We start from the raw sequence: 17484 nt of genomic DNA, 5'->3' as shown, positions 1-17484 counted from the left end.
TTTGTTATGCAGTGTGACAGTGTGACATCCCTAAAAACTCACTCCCCAGTAAGTGGAAAGTGCTATCATTTATTTTTAGTAAGGAAGCTGTATTGGTTCATATAGCTGCTTTCCCAGCTGAAATAACACAGCAGATTGGTGATGTTTGAACACTGTTAATTGTTGAAAGTTCTTAAACTAGTAAATGGCCTGATTAGCTGGAATCCAAACAGTAACCCAAACAGACCAAACCACTTTTGATAAGATAAACACTCTGCTAACCTTAAACATTCCCTCTAGATTAACTTCCTGTGGTATGAAATGTTAAATTAAAAACGTCTTGTTTTGTTTTTCTATTTAGAAAGACATCAGGAAAAATTGTTTGTGATATTTAAAACTAAGTTAAAAATCATTATGTCCAGTGTATGATTTAGTAGATAATTAATCAGCAATGCTAGTACCCTATCATTAGCTCATGAGAGTTGAACAGTAAAGGTGGACTAGTTATAAGAGAAAGTCCTGATGTAGAAGATCACGTTGTACTTTGTCGTTTATGTTTGGGGAACTACAAACAAACACTAGTGACCAAAACAAGGCAACAAGGAGCTTTTTTCACTAGGCATCTTAAATCTCATATCTTGGAAATTTTTAGAATAAAACCACACTTTTATTCAGCTTTTGAAATATTCATTAGAAACACAACTCTAAAATTCTTTCATTTTCCAGGTTTTAGAGCATTCATATTAAAGTTAAGCTTGTTTGAGGCTAATAATTTAAAAAGTGCTTTAATTAAATACTGCTGATGTGACCCATGCCTATTTCCGTAGCCTTAGAAATGACAAAAATGTCCTTACCAATGAAGTATGGAGGGTGTTTCTGTACTTCAAAATTTAGAAAATTTCTAGATTTTCTAACTCAGAAATTCAAAGTTAAGGTAAATTTTCATAAGATTAAAAAAAGATCTTATTGTTTTCTTGGCTCACTATTGTGAAAAATAGCAAACAGAGAGAAGAAAAAGAGAGCATCTATAGTTCCACTAGCCATCACTAAGAATACGGTCTATTAGCTTCTAGGCTTTTCTTCTATACTTAGAAAAAAAATTAGAGTGGAGCTCACACAGCGTATATATTTGTTTAATATTATAGGGTTACTTAATATTATAGGGTTACTAAAGCTTGTGGCTGTATGAATGTAAGAATTTTTTATTAGACATTTAAGTAGTATCATTTTTTTTCATATTATAAATAACACTTTGGTGGAAATCTTTGTGCATAAGGATCATTCTTCCCTCTGACTCTCCCCCTCTGCCCTTCCCCCCAACTTATGCTCACTTTCTCTCTCTCTTTCTCTCTCTCTCGCTCTAGCTCTCACTCTCCATCTCTCTCAAATAAATAGATAAATAAAATCTTTAAAATAAGCTTATCAATTTCTTATTTTCTTTAATAAATTTTTATTTTGGAATAATTTTAGATTTTCAGAAAAGGTGCAAAGATAATATGGAGAGTTCCCATAAACTGGTCACCCAGTTTCTGTTTCCCAGTGTTACCATCTTATATTACTGTGGTACATCTGTCAAAACTAAGAAACCAACATCGGTATATTGCTATTAACTGACGGCCTAATTTGGATTTCCAAATGACTGTGTTTAGCATTATTTCCATAGGGCAGAGTCTCAGTAGTGGGATTACTTGGTCAAAGTTATGAATAATTTTAAGGCTCATATGCATTTGATTTCCAAAAGAGTTAGTTAAAATTATATTACCATTAAAAATATATTGCTCTATAGAATTATGCCAATTTTACAACATCATGGGTCACTTTGAATAATTTTATTAAGATTTTAATATGATTCTCTTGTGTTTGATCTTTTAGAGTTTAGAATTTTAACTAAGTATGAAGTGATAATTCCATTTCATTAAATTCATTTGACACAGAAAAGCTATGTTTCATGATCATAGACTGTAGGTCTGCTAATTGGTCATGAACTTTAAGCACAGATTATGATTAAGATTCTAGTCTAAAGGTATTTTAAGGATAACAATATAAATATAAATTATTTTTCCCTTTCTACCTTAAAAAATATCTGAGGTTGTGTTAGCTTTTGCTTTCAGTAGCTGAAATAGATCTTTACAGAGCTGACCTTTTCTAGGTTACAGCTATAGACTCTGGATTATGTGAATAATAATAATAATAAAAAGCAATGATTTGAAGGTACTAGAGAGTGGATAGAAGCAGATAGATCCTGGTGTGAAATCCATGCCTGGAGGAGGTAAGCAAGATTAAAGAATGATTTAAATAAGTAGAGAGATAAACCATGTTTGTGGATTAGAAAACTAGAAGTTAATAAGATGGCAATTCTTCTGAACTAATATACAGTGTCATTAGGATCCCAGTGAAAATAGTAGCAAGCTTTAAAAAAAAAAGAAAATTGACTTCAAGGCTAACCTATTAGTGATGCCTTGTGGATAGCAGATATCTCCTAACATCATGCGGTGAGAAGTATACTGAACCTCTGTGGCATTCTTTCTGAAGACATATGAGTACAGTCTAATCATGAGAAAAACATCACATAAACCAAATTAGGGGACACTTTATAAAATACCTAACCAGTACAACTCAAGGTCATTAAAGTCATGCATGAAAAACAAGGAAATGTTGAAAACCGCCACAGACTAGAGAAGAGAGGGAAGACATGGACATGGTGATTAAATGCAGTGTGGTATTCTAGACTGGATCCTGGAACAGAGGACATTCATTTAAAAACTGGGAAATGCATATTTCCCTAATCTCAGACCTCTCAACTTCCAGATGGTGAGAAATAAAATTTTTGTTGTTTATAAGCCACCCAGTTTATGGTATTTTTGTTACAGTAGCTGGAATGAGCAAGAAAATCTCCTAATTTCTATGGATGACCCAGATCTGGTCAATGAGGCAATTGCTTACCTCTAACCCCCGGTCACCATCATAAGCAGGATAGCAGAATGGCTAAAAGCCCAAGTTCTGGAGATGACTGTGTGGTAGACTTATGATATTGCAGCAGTTCAGTGTCTCTTGACCATCCACTCCATGTTTTTATAGTTCCCTGCATTATGAATTTCCCCTCCCCAAGGTAGCATAAAATCAAAAAGTGACTTTTCCCACTCTCCCCTGCAGCTAATGTTTACATAAGAAACCTGAGTGCTACCAATTTGATGCACTAAGGAAGACTTGAGTCAGAAATGAGACAGGCAGGTCACAAGACATCATTTTACTGGCTATAGAGCGGATGGTAGAAGCCAACCCTTTGTAGGATCAGTGGCAGCAGTTTCATTCATTGAATTCTTGAGTGTAATACTGACAGAATCCTAAGACAAAGCCTTAAAACTGACTGGCCCAGCTTAAGACCCAACTGAAATATTGAAATATTTTTATTGAAACATATTGAAATATTTTTTTCTAATATTCTTGACTCTTGACTCTAATAGTCTTGACTCTGGTGAGTCAGTCTCATTCTCTTTTGTGCTTTCTTTAATAGTAATAATTAATTTCATAACATTTATAATTTTATAGTAGTTTCTTTGGAGACTTCATTCTAAAAATTCCCTAAAAATTTCTCGTGTAAGAATTCCCGGTACTGAGAATACCATACAAGAGCATTGTGACACATAATTACCACTGAATCTAATGGTCACCATCTATTTTTCTACTGTATTATACTTGTTTGTGATGTGAGTGAGTCTTTCTGGGACTCATCACAATGATTCTTAAACTTCAGTGTGTACAATCACCCATAGAGCTTGCTAAGATGTATATTCCTGAGCTCTATCCATAGAGATTCTGATTCATTTGGTTTGATGTGGGGCCCAGCAATCTGCATTTTAATAACTTTTCAGGTGATGTAGATACAGCTAGTCCATAGAATATAATTCTATAAACATTGGACTACGGTTGAATCCTTACCCATCTTTTATATGTATTTACCCTCATTCATCTACCATTATTGTTTGCCCAGTGTCTGACCCATGGTAGGTACTCTGTAAGTATTTACTTAATGGCTGAATCTTTTTATTGCATGATGAATAATGAAAGACAGAAATATTAAAAATAGTCACACTTTATATATACGTGTTGCTCAAAATCTAAGAATGCTTTGGAACTAAAGAAGCAAATTGAACATTTTTCCATATAGTGATTCAACAGATTCTCTGTGGTCAAACCTCTGGTTCAGTGGGTTTCCCGCTAAAGCCAGGATTCATTTTTAATGGTCAAACATGAGATTCTGCATACTAATTTTTAATTTACATAGTTACCAGGGGGAAATTGTGCCCATATGTTTTATATGTTTGTTACTAAACAAAGTGACTTTCTAAAGCTCTAATGGCTTGAGTTTTAGCAGGACTTCCCCTCCTACTGTTCTAGCCCTGCCATCTGTGACACTGTCTCCGGGTCAGGAACTTAAGTTTGAGAAAAATAGCATTTGTAAAATAGTAACTTCTGAGACACAGTTATGTATTGATTATATAGAGATGACAGTCTCAGGGCTCAGGTGAAAGTTCATGTTTTTCTTCAGCTTTGGTTCTTTGTCTGCCAAAGTTTGATTAGTTAGGCATGATAACAGAGCCAATAGCAGGTAAACTTGGTTTGAGAAGAGAAAGATGAGAAAGATCTGTAGCTGAAAGCAATCAGAATAGGTGTACTCACCACTGGCCCTGGTCATGGAAGTCTTGTGCTGCTCATTCCGCTTATAGGAATTCTGACTGTAATGCATTGTTTCATTCAGATGACCCCTCTTACAGAAAGATATTTTTTTGGCTTTTCCCCATCTGCATCCAGTAGGATCTTCTCAGGACCCTCTATTTCATAGTTATTTCTGTGCATCCTCTGTCTCGTCTGTCAAACTGTTAGCATCCTGAGGGCAAGATAACTGAACTGAATAAAGACTCCATAAAAATGTGAATGAGCTGCTTGCAAAGGGTACATGTTTTCTTGCTGTAAATGGAAGGACTGGGACAAATACGCTAAAATGTACTGAAGGCTTTTGGAGAGTTTTTGTTGGAGAGTGGGGTGGGTGGGGAAGGAAAGTAAGAATCTTAAAAATAGGGGAGTAGAGGGACACCTGGGTGGCTCAGTTGGTTAAGCATCTGCCTTGGACTTAGGTCACCATCCTAGGGTGTTAGAATCTAGTCCTGCATTAATCTCCTGCTAAGCTGGGAGTTTGTTTCTCCCTCTGCCTGCTGCTCCCCCTACTTGTACTCTCTATCTCACAAATAAATAAATTAAAATCTTTTAAACAACAACAACAAAAAATTGGGAGTGGAAAACTTCTGGAAATTGGTGGTGTATTCATTTAATGGAATGCTAAACAACAATGAAGAGAAGGATCTTTGCAAGGGATATAAATGAGGCAATGATTCATTCACTTTTCCTTTTTAAAAACAGCTTGGTGGGGGGTGCCTGGGTGCCTCGGTTGGTTAAGTGGTTGCCTTGGGCTTAGGTCATGATTCCAGGGTCCTGGGATCGAGTCCTGCAGCAGGCTCCCTGCTCAGCAGACAGCCTGCTTCTCTCTCTCCCTCTGCCTGCTGCTCTGCTTACTTGTGCTTTCCATCTCTCTGTCAAATAAATAAAATCTTAAAAAAAAAAAAAAAACAGCTTGGTGAGATGTACTTTACATATAACTAAGTCCATTTCATTAAATCCAACAATTTAATGATTGTTAGTAACTTTACTGAATGGTGCAACCATCACCATAATTAGTTTTAGAGCATTTTCATTTTCCCAACGAGATCTCTGATGGCCATTTATAGTTATTCCCATTAATATTCCCAGACCCAGGCAACTACCAATCTGTTTTATGTCTATAAATTTGCCTTTTGGGGGCACTTTATATAAATAAAAGTATGTAATACGTGGTCTCTTGTGTCTGGCTTCTTTCTCTTTGCATAACATTTTTATGGTTTATGTATGATGTAGCATGTGTTGGTAGTTATTCCTTTTTATTTTCAAAATAGTATTCCATTATATGGGTATACCACACTTAGTATATCCATCTACTGTCTGATTGACATTCAAGTTGCTTCTGGTTTGGGACTATTACTAACATTTCTTTATTCTGAAATGAAAATTTCCATACCAGTCATGGTGTAGACATATGTTTAAAATTTTTCTTATGTCTATATCTAGGAGTGGAATTGCTGGGTTATTTGGTAGTTTTATGTTTAGTTTTTTGAGAAACTTCCCAACTGTTTTTCAAAGTGTTTGTAGCATTTTATATTCTCACTAGCAATGTGTGAGGGGTCCCACACAATGTGTAAGGGGTCCCATTTCTCCACATCCTCACCAACATTTGTTATTGTCTGCCTTATTTATTACAACCATTCTAATGGATGTGAAATTGTATCTCATGCTTATTTCAATTTACATTTTCTAATGACTACAGGTGTTGAACATCTTTTCATGACTTTATTAGCCATTAACCATTTGCATATCTTCTTTGTAGTGAAATATCAACTCATATATTTTACCCATTTTTAAATTGGGCTGTCTTTTGGGGCTCTCCTGGGTAACTCAGTTGGTTAAGTGCCCAACTCTTGGTTTTGGCTCAGGCCATGATCTACAGGTCCTGAGACTGAGCCCTGCATAGGGCTCCATGATGAGAGTGGAGCCTGCTTGAAATTCTCTCTCTCCTCTCTCTCTGCTCCTCTCCCACCCCACTGACGTGCACACGCTTTCTCTCTCTTAAAAAAAAAAAAATTGGGGGTATTATCTTTTTATTGTTGAGTTGTAAGAGTTACTTGTATATTTTTGGACATATGTTCTTCATGAGATATGTGCTTTATGAGTATTTTCTCATAGTCTGTTCCTTGTCTTTTTAATTTTTCTTAAAGCTGTCTTTTGCCATGCAGAAGTTTTAAAGTTTGTTAAGGTCCAGTTTATTAATTTTTTCTTTTATGGGTTGGTGTCCTATCTAAAAATTTTTCCCTTACTTAAGGTCTTAGAAATTTCCTCCTATATTTTTTTCTATGTAGCTCTTACATTTAAGTCTGTGATCCATTTAAGTTAATTTTTGTATATGATGTGAAGTAAGGGTCTAAGTTCATCATTGGGCCTGTGGATATCTAGTTGTCCTTACTTGTCTTAAAAACTGACCTCAATTGAGAGCTTGGCTTAGGGTAGGCATTAGTGATATAAAAATGAATGATATGATTTCCAATTCCAAGTATAATCTAGGGAGGAATATAACATAACTAAGGAGTATAGAACACAGGAACACATTGACTCAAGGTCTGGTGACATTCAAAAAAAATGACTCTGAGGTAAAATCAAGGAGGTGGTTTTGGTGTCCACAGGGAAAAGATCCCCACCAGATGCTTTTATAGAGAGGAATGCGAAAATGAATCATTAGAAGATAATGCTGCACATTTTATGTTACTTTTATGATTTCCCTGGTCTAGAGATGCATATCTCTTCTGACATGTGAGTTAACTGGGGAAGATAAAACAAGAAGGAGAATGATTCCAAAGATGAGCTTACAGAATGTGCTCTGTAGGAGAGAATTTCCATGTTAGAAAACTTCCAACCTATATAACTGCAACCTACCTTTGGACAATGAAATTTCTTCACACTGTGGTTAAAAAAAGTGTATTTGTTCCCTAAGAGATGAAAAAAGAAAAGTTATATAACATTCGGGATTACATAAAGAACTTGATAGATATTGTTTATATAATTCTCTTTATTGAGTTGAAGATTATAATGGATATTTCTTATATTTCAGATTTTCCTAAAGAGCAAAGCCATAGTATGAGACATTTTGTTAAGAAGTATTTTAATGTAGTACAAGAACATGAATGTGATATAAATCAATGTCATGTCCCTGTTTTCAAGACTCGTCTTTCAGCTTCTGAGTTACATTCTTCAGTACATTTTCTGAACTACATTTTCTGAACAGTATCTTCAGACTTGAACCTAAATTATCTAATAGTTTTTTTTGTGTAATGTACAGACATGAAACCTCTGACTTTTGAAAAGATTTTCAGGTTAGGGAGTGTCTGTGCTCCTTTGTCCTGAGTTTATCATCTTATTCTCACCTGTTTACCTCCAAACACATGTTCGCTTTATTTTTGACCGTAGATAGTTTGTGGCCACTCGTATGTGAGTAGTGGCACTGTTTGCAAGGTTATTAAAAAAAAAAAAAGCTTAAATTCTGTTCCATTCTTTACTTGGCAAATGTACCATTTATGGGCAATCATAGTTCAAATGTACTTAGGTATGCCTTAACTATGCATTGTGTTTTGTGAAAAGGCCTTACCTTTGTCTATTGGTCAGGATGCTTGGTTGGTTGCAACAGACAGAAATTCAACTCAAATTGTCTCAAGAAAAAAAAGAATTTATTAGCTCTTCTAACTAGAAAGTCCCAATGTGGAAGGGGCCTTAGCATGCTGAATCCAGGGAGTCAACAGATTTCTAGGCTTTCTTGACTTCTCTCACTTAATTCAGTATTTCTCAGCGTATTGACACCATTCTCTAGCAGATTCTCTGTGTGTGGTAGTCAGTGATGGCCACTGACACTGGCACCCCCAGACTCCTCTGGTCTTTTATAAGTTAAGGTGAGAGGAAGAGAGAATCTTTGGGGTCCATATACAACCTCTCATCGGGGGTCTCTGATTGGTTCTGCTTGGGTCATATGTTCACCCCCATGTACCAATCTGTGAATAGCAGAAGGTATAAAGATCGACTAGCCCAGGAGCTGTCCCAGTTCATGAAGTTAAGTCAGAGTAAAGCCCTCTGATTGACAAATTCTCCAGAGCCACATGGGGTGAAAGAAGAACAGGTCCCTAGAGGATGCCAGGAAGACACAAACAACAGATGTCCACTACATTTGGTAAGGTGTTACTAAACACTTTTAAGTGCGAGGAGCACTGGCTTTTATTTGCCACAAAAACCTGAAGCTGCTGCTAATCATGTTACAATATGTATTTATCTTTGACACCTCAAATATTTTAGAGATCTATTTTAACTCCAGAGAGAACTTGATCTTACTTACAGTAATAAAATACCTTTTTACTGAATTGACATTCAGTGTCAGTTCTTAAAGTTAATTTCAAATCTTATCAAATATTTATAAATATTCTCACTGCAATTACTTGCATAAACTGTATTTATTTCACAATTAAAAAATCACAAGCATTTTACTTGAGAGAGATTATTTAAAAGGTAGTTCCTCTTAGATAATTTAGGTGTGTTGATGGTGTTTGGTTACTTAGTTAAAGAAAATTTGGATGGAATTTATTTCAAATCATTATTTAAAGACTAGAAAAGAGTTTTTAAGTGACCAGTTATAAGCTTCCAGTAAACCACATTTCCTTTCCTTTTAATTCTCAGATCTTGACCCTGATAAGCTTTTTAATAGGGGAAAATTCCAAAACACACATGAAGGAGAGAATTACATTGAGGCGTTTTAAATAGCAAGTCCAAATACAGTAGTCTTTTTTTTTTCTTTTTCATACTCACAAATTAGGACAGCTCCAGCTTTTAAAATAGAGTAAGAAGAAGGGGTGGCACACATACAGAGCAAACCAACATTTAAATATAGCACATTAGAATTCTTTGCATATCAAAGATGAGTTATAAAATGTAAGTTGGTCTTGGTTTCAGAAAATGTTCTGGATTTTGGCCGTGTTGCCATGCTCTAGAGCTTTATGGGGTCTGCATTATGGGAAGAAAGAAGATTACTAAAAGGCTCTGCTGTATTGTTATTGTTAATACATTCCAAAGTTTTAGACCACGTCCCAAAATCAATATACATGTCATTAAAATTAATAATCGAGTTGACTATACATTTAAAATATTACTTCACAGGATTTCTGGTAAAATGTGGGCATGGAGTTATGAGTGGAGGAGAGATTCAGCACCATTTTAGCAGATAGAAAGCAAAGACTAAGATGCTAGAACATGAGTCTCCACTTCGGAAGGGCCCAATGAAGTGCCTAGCACAGTAAATGAAAAGGAACACTTTTAAAGCAAATCTTGATAAAATTTCAGCACTCTAGAATTAAAGAAGAAATGTTGTGAGACCACGTCACATACAATAGCTAATAGAATGGCATAATACATCTCAGTGGAAATTTTAGAAGGTAAAAGACAACAAAGTAATGTCACTAGAATTCTGAGAAAAACTACTTTTCAGCCTAGAGTTCTGTATTCAGCTAATCAATCAATCGTGAGGGTAGAACAGAGAAGGTTTTGATAAAAGAAGTTTTAAAAAAATCCTCCTTGGAGTCTTGTCTCAGGAAGTGACTGGAAGATCTATTCCAACAAATTGAGGGTGCAACCCAAGAGAGATCAAGAAGTTCCAAGGCCCAAGATAAAGGGTATCCAACTTGGGTGATTGATGAAGGAAGTTTCAGCTTTGCGTTGAGCCTAGGGAGCTACCACCTGCAGACTATAGCAAGAGGATACAAGTTCCATAATGGAAACAGTGGGAAGAAATGAAATGGATGGAGTAATTGATTACACTAGACTGTTTGGCAGTTAATTTTGATGGGATGGTGATCACTATGATGGAACATTTGGAAAAAATATTATTAAACTTCTAATATTGATAGTTTAAGGGATTTAGGCATAAATATATTATTTAGAAGCACAGAAGTTAAATAACTAGAAGAAATAGTTAAAGGATAAAAGTGGTTATTCATGGGGAAGGATGCAGCTAGATCTGTTGAAGTTGATTATCAGCTTTTTGGTACTATTTGGTCATACTATCAAATATATTAGTATGTTGATTAAAAATAAGAATCAAATGGAGATAAAACTAAAAACATGTAAAAGTGTTAATAATAGGGGAAACTGGGTATATGGCACATGGGAACTCTTCACAATTTTTCTGTAAATCTAAAACTTATTCTGAAGATAAAGTCTTAAATATTAAACTGCAGAAATATGAAAGATGAAGGAAAGAAAAGAGTACACTGTGATGCATATCATATATTAAATATAGTACAATAAAATTAATGTCAAAATATAAAAAATGTTTTCATTACTGATTTTCAAAACAGATTATGAAAAATAAAATATTACATTACTGTTAATAAATCTTTTCTATACATATTTGCCTTACATTTTGAATTATTCAGTATTACCAGTGAACTTATTCTTTTTCATGGAAATTTGCAATTTTTTAAATAGTGAATGAATATCCCCATTTAAGATTAAGTGGTTGACATTTTTCCAATGACTGCTCTAATTAGTTTTGGATTATAATTATTAAAGTTAATCTCTTTACCCCCACTTAAGCATCCCAAACCAGTAAGAGCAGACTGCATTAGAAATTGTATAGGACTAGTGGGGGTTCGTGTAATAAATGAGCGTATCTGGCTAGGCCACTTCTTCAAAATGATGCATTATTTATAGTCAGGCATTATTGCTCCCCTTTTCCTCTCCATCAATTTGGCTAAATGGTAGTTTAGTTTTATAGGGATTAAGTGATTTACCTACTGATCTAGTGGTAGACTGAGACTTAGAAATCAAGCCCTCTGTTGTCAGGGGGAGGAGTATAACTTTATCCTGGGGCACCAAAGATAGTGGTATCTCCTGTTTCTTCATCATAGTAGGCACTAAACATCAAAGTGTAAACTTCAGGATGGTTGACCCTGAAGCAACACTAAGATGGGCATATAGTGATTGAACTGGGGTTGGTAGCATGTTTTAGGGTAGGTTTACTAATTTCCTTATTACTTTCTATACATTTAAGATCCCTTTTTGTATTACAAAAACTAGACATTGTAGGAAACTCATACCTTGTTTTCTCTCAGTAGATCCAGCAAATGAAAACGGCAGCCCTGCAATAGCTAAATATCTAAGCTAAAACATATTTTAAAAGCTCTAATTGGTATAATAACCTGTAATTTTCTTTTCTTTTTTGGCATCACCCATTTTGTATCTTGAATTTCCAGTTTCCCTCAATCATGTATTTATCTGATATTCTTGTGGATTTTAAAAGGTGGTTTGGGTGTCATATTCTTCAATTAATTGACCAGTTTGCTTGCATTAAGTATAATCTCTTGTGCTTTGACTTCCTGCCTATGGGACATTTGAGTTTAATAAAACCTTTGGAGGCCTTTTTCCTCATTTGTTGACTTTAATATTAGTTCCTGGTCCAAGTGAAAAACACTGGAGGTGGTGCGGAGAATATTCTTCTGTGTACTTGCAGATTAAGCTTCACTAAGAGGAATGCTATTTCTGGGTCCATGATTGGATCGACTACCTTAGTTCTGTTTATTTTCATTGTGTGAATAACAGCTAGATAAACTTCTTTTCTTTGGGCCATTCTGTTGACTTTTGAACTTGGTTACAGCTATTTTGTGTACTGTTAGAGACTGAATGTTTGTGACCTGTCAAGATTCTTATGTTCAAGCACTACCCCCACCAATGTGATAATATTTCATGGGGGTTTGTGGGGGGACTTTTAGATGAGGTTATAGGTGCGGTCTCCCATGATGGAATTAACACCCTTATAAAAAGAGGAAAAGACATGAGAGCTAGCTTTCTCTCCCATGAGCACACAATAAGGAAAGGCCACATGGGCACCCTTCTCAGGCAGTTGCCTACAAGCCAGGAAGAGAGCACTCATCAAGGATGAACTCTGCTGGAACGTTGATCTTGGACTTCCCACCTTCTAGAACTGTGAGAAATAAATATCTGTCGTTTAAGCTGAAGATCAGCTTATGACATTTTGTTATAGTGGTGTCCTGGCTGTTTGAGACATAGGCCTTTTCCAGTTTTTGGATTCAATATAAATAGAACAGGGCAATTAAATCTTAACCAGTATTGAGCATATGGAAGTGATAATAATTCTACTTCCTTTAGACCTAACAATGTCCACTTAATTCTCCTGGCACCATACTTTAAAATCAAATATAAAAATTGATTATTTTTGATAAACTTCTTTTTATCTTTATCTTTATATCTTTATCTTTATCAGTATCTTTATGTTTGTAAGCCTTTTATTTATCCTTTCATTTGGCCATATCTAGCAGTGTTGGGTTGTGTTTTGTTTGTTTGTTTGTTTGTTTTTTCTGTCAGCATTCTAGATGAGTCCTGTAATGTAAATATCTTATTTTTCCTTTCTGTGGTGTCCATCCCCTTACAACCTGATTACAGTGCCATGTTTTCCTTGGGAAATCACCTTTCCCCCTTTTCACTTCCCAGTCCACAGGACTGAAGGGAGGCTTACATCATCCATGGCTTCAGGAATGAATGTGATATTCAGATAAGGACAATCAGAGAACTATATCTCCTGACTGCACTGATTGGTTTGAGAAGGGCATATGATTCATTTCAGGCCAATGAGAGATAGACTTAAATCTTTTGCTGAGACATTGGGACAAAGGCTGAAGTCCATAAAGAGAAAAATGATGCTGAGAGAGGATGAGTACCCAGGTGATATTATTTGATTACCTGGATTCTTTTGTATCTGAATCTACCCTGGACTTTTTGATCATGCAAGCCAATACATTTTTCTCTTTGGCTTACTCAGTTTTAATTGAATCTTTACTAATTATAACCAAAAGAGTGCTAAATAACAAGATTGCCAAATTCACAGACAGTAAGAAGCATGAAGAGATAGAGAATATATTAGAATATATTACAGAGTGAAAATCCAGAAAGATCTTAGCTAAAAAGAAGAGCAATGACTAATAAGATACAATGTAGTAGTGATAAATGTAAAGTCCTGTGTTTGTTCCAGATCATCAGCTAAGCAAAATGAGGGTGAGGCTGACATGGATAAATATGAAAAACATTTAGTCATTTTAGTGAATTCTCAGCTAAGTCATAATTATTAGTGTGAGAAAACCCTCAGGAATATGTATGTTCTGTTCCATTAATCTATTCACCTATCCTTACACCCATGTACCATATTGTTTTAAGACAATAGCTATACTGTAAGTCTCAAAAATTAGGTAGTATGACTCTGCCAAATTTGTTCTTCTAGACTGTTGGCTATTCTATGTCCTTTGCATTTCCATATAAATAAAATATTATGAGTTTACCCAAATTAAAAATAATTAGTTAAGAATTGCATAATTCTTCAAGCTAGTAGACAGTGAATTATAAATTGTTTTTAATGCCTTGTCATTTGAACTGGTTAAAAAAATGATACTCATTATACTTTAACAGTTTTCTTGGAAAATAGGTTTGAATTATGCCAGGTCTTCAGAAATACATACTTAAGATGCAAATGACCTGTATTTTTATCTTTATAAACATGGTACATTTATGGAGAAATATATAAGAAATTACTAACAATATTTTGCTCTGGGTGGGGCAGGTGGCATGGTTGTCTGGTAAAGGATGGAGATTTATTTTTTTGTACGGCTTTGCACTCTTTTAAGTAAAAAAAAAATCTAATAAAATTTTTCAAAATATATAATATGCTTTTATTATTCATGTATGTTTGAGTTCTATCTATAAATCACAATTCCTTTGTATGCATGAAATCTGTTCTGATTTATGATTGTGGGTGCTGTTTTTAGTTAATGTCACTGTGGTTTTCCTTCTTTATTTCCTGGCTTAGTCCTTCACGTGGACTGTAGGGAACTTTCATCAATCTAGTGGATCTGCATTTAACAAAATCTTTGATGTACCTCTTAAGATTTTTATGATTGTTCTTTACCCCAATAAATAATAAGTATATTTAGGGCTTACAGCTCTTTTTAGTGCCTCTTGTTTTTGCTCAAGTTAACTTACAGTTTCTTGTGTATCCCAACTGTACTTAATTTATCCAGGCCTCAGTTGCCTAAGCTGCAAAATGTGTTGGCTAAAGTGTGGTCCAAAGTCTCTTCTGGTCCTGTGAGTTCATAAGTTTGTCTTCCTTTCATTTCATTCGATTTCCTTCATGATCCAGATGGATGGTGATGACTGAATCATCAAGACAAGACATGACATTCATGGAGTATTCAATCTTCGGGAAAGTTATGCCTGCTTTTTGCTACTCCTTAGACCTGTGATTCACAGTTCTAGTTTTAGAATATTCAGGATGTCTGTAGTTACTAACAGGTGTGATAGAATGAATCATAGACCCATCCCTGCATCTGCACTCCTGCCATGGCTTCCTTGTGGGCATAAGGTAGTTCCTCAATCCTTCACGTGTTCTGGCTAATGATATATGAGCAGCAGTTGTGTCATTTTTCAGCCTAAGACTTTAGACGGCTTGTATGCTTCCATTAGTCATCTTGTGCTTCTTGTTTCTGCTGGTTCAAGGAGAATGAGAGGCACAGGGAGCAGATCTGTGGATCTGAATGAGAAGCACAGCCTGTCTATGGAACCCAGCTTAGATCAGCTGAGTCTCAGCTGACCTGTAGATAGATCTTCAAGAATAAATAATTATTAAGTCTTGGTGTTGTCTGTGACACAACAGGTACATTGACTTCTATCAACATGTATTTTTAAATAGGGAGCACATTCACATGGTTCAAAAATAAAAATGTAAATAGGCATATAGTGAAATGTTCTGCTCTGTGCCTTGTTCACTGTTCACCTGGGTCCTATCTAAGTCCTACCACCACAAGGTGCCCATTTGAGGGACGCCTGGGTAGCTCAGTCAGGTAAGCATCTGTCTTCAGCTAAGGTCATGATCCTGGGGTTCCTGAGATGGAGTTCCCTCTCTCTCTGCCCCTTCCCCTGCTTGTGCTCTATCTCTGACAAATAAATAAATAAAATATTCAATAAGGTGCCCACTTGATTAGTTTCTTTTGTATCCTTCTAGAATTTCTTTATGTAAATGCAAACAGACAAGAATATATATAATCTTGGCTTCCATTTCCATTTCACACAGTTTTATACTTTGCTTTTTTCATCTGCTATCTTATATATATTTGTATATCAATATATAGGAAGCTTCTTTATTCCTTTTTATAGCTGTGTTGTACACCATAATAAAAAAGAATACATTCTCCTATTGATAATCACTTGTTTTCTATCTTTTGCTGCAATGTAAGTATATCTGTGGGATAAACTCTCAAGAAAAAGAAGATGTATATAGATGGAATAGCTACGCCAAAGTGTCTTTCATAGGGGAACACATTAATTTTAATTGGTAAGATATTGTAAATATCTAACAGCATTTTCCTTTAATCTACAGGACCAGTGTAGTATTTCACACAGGAAGCCATCCTGCTGACATTCCAGGAGAACGTGAAGTGATATTTTCAGAGAGCTGACGCCTCTATACCAGGAAGCTCCAGCACTTTATAGGTATCAGCTTCTTAAATCCTCACAACATCCTGTAAAGGTACTGTTACTACCCTCATCTTAAAGATGAGAAGATTGATGTGGAGAGAAGCTGAGTGACTTTCCTGATTTCATTCAACTAGAAAGCAATGGAGCTGGGATTCTAACTTAAGTAGATTTACTCCAGACTAAGACAACTAAACCATAACTTCTCTAAAATCACTTTTAAAATAAAGGTATAATTAAATTAATATTAGTATAATATCCTAAAATATTTTCCCTGACATGTCCTGTTTTGATAGTATTCATAAGTTATAAATTATGTGTGTGGGGTAGGTGTGTATGTATGTGTGTATGAGTGTTTGTACCTGTGGGAATCTTATGAATTTCCACTTATTAACCTGAAGATGTATTGTGATATATAAGAAACCATTATGAACTTGACTTCTATAGTTATAATTGTTGGGTGAATTTTTTCATCCAACTTCTATGATTCAAACTTCTATGGTTATAATTGTTGGGTGAATTTTTAAGAGAATTGTTTTTTAAAATGGGTTTTGAAAAATATAGGTGTCTATAATTTGCTAAGCAGATAACATACCTTTGGCACAATTAAAAATATCACCTCTAACTTATATTCATTTAATATTCATGTCACTCCCATGAATTATAGTTATTAATATTCTGATTTTACAGGCGAGGAAACTGAAGCTCAGAAAAAGGGGTTGACTTGCTCAATATCACCCAGATAGTGTGGATGATGATAATGAGTAATATTTACTGAATATTTATTGTATACCAGGCACATTGCTAGGCCCACTTTACCTGGATCTATTTAATCTTCACAACAATTCTATGAGAAGTTGCCCTTACAGCTTTTCAGATGATGAAATAGGATTTAAAGAAATTTAGAAATTTTCATAAGGTCATTTAGCAAGGAAGTGATAGTGTTGGGCACTTAATCAGGTTTGTTATGATGGTCAGTTTGATGTGTCAGCTTGGGTAGGCTTCAGTTCCCACTGTAGCATTCAGTGAAACCTAGTCTGGTGTTGCTGTGAAGGTATTTTGTAGATGTGATTAAAGTCCCTAATCAGATGACTTTGAGTAAGGTAGATTATCCTAGGTAATCTACATGGGCCAAAATCAGTCAGTTGAAAGGCCAGAAGACCAGAGCTGAAGCTTCCTTGAAGAAGCTCTGCCTGAGGCCTGTAGCTTCACCTGCTTGTGAGTTGCAGCCTGTGGTTCCTGATGGTCTGCCCTTTGGATTTCAGACTTGCCTAGCCTCCCCATAATCACACAAAC

The 17484-nt window shown here is 35.3% G+C and overlaps 1 long non-coding RNA gene across 1 annotated transcript in view; it reads left to right on the top strand.

Moving 5' to 3' along the window:
* LOC116586117 overlaps positions 1–17484 on the top strand; it is a 282787-nt gene that overhangs the window by 160386 nt on the left and 104917 nt on the right. The window contains exon 6 of the long non-coding RNA XR_004283898.1: positions 16094–16243. This is a non-coding gene — a long non-coding RNA (uncharacterized LOC116586117). The remainder of the gene's footprint in view (positions 1–16093; positions 16244–17484) is intronic.

Source organism: Mustela erminea, chromosome 3 (genome assembly GCF_009829155.1).
Source record: "Mustela erminea isolate mMusErm1 chromosome 3, mMusErm1.Pri, whole genome shotgun sequence".
Taxonomy (NCBI): Eukaryota; Metazoa; Chordata; class Mammalia; order Carnivora; family Mustelidae; genus Mustela; species Mustela erminea.
The sequence above is the reverse complement of the archived record's forward strand: the minus strand, read 5'-3'. Positions and strand labels throughout refer to the sequence as shown.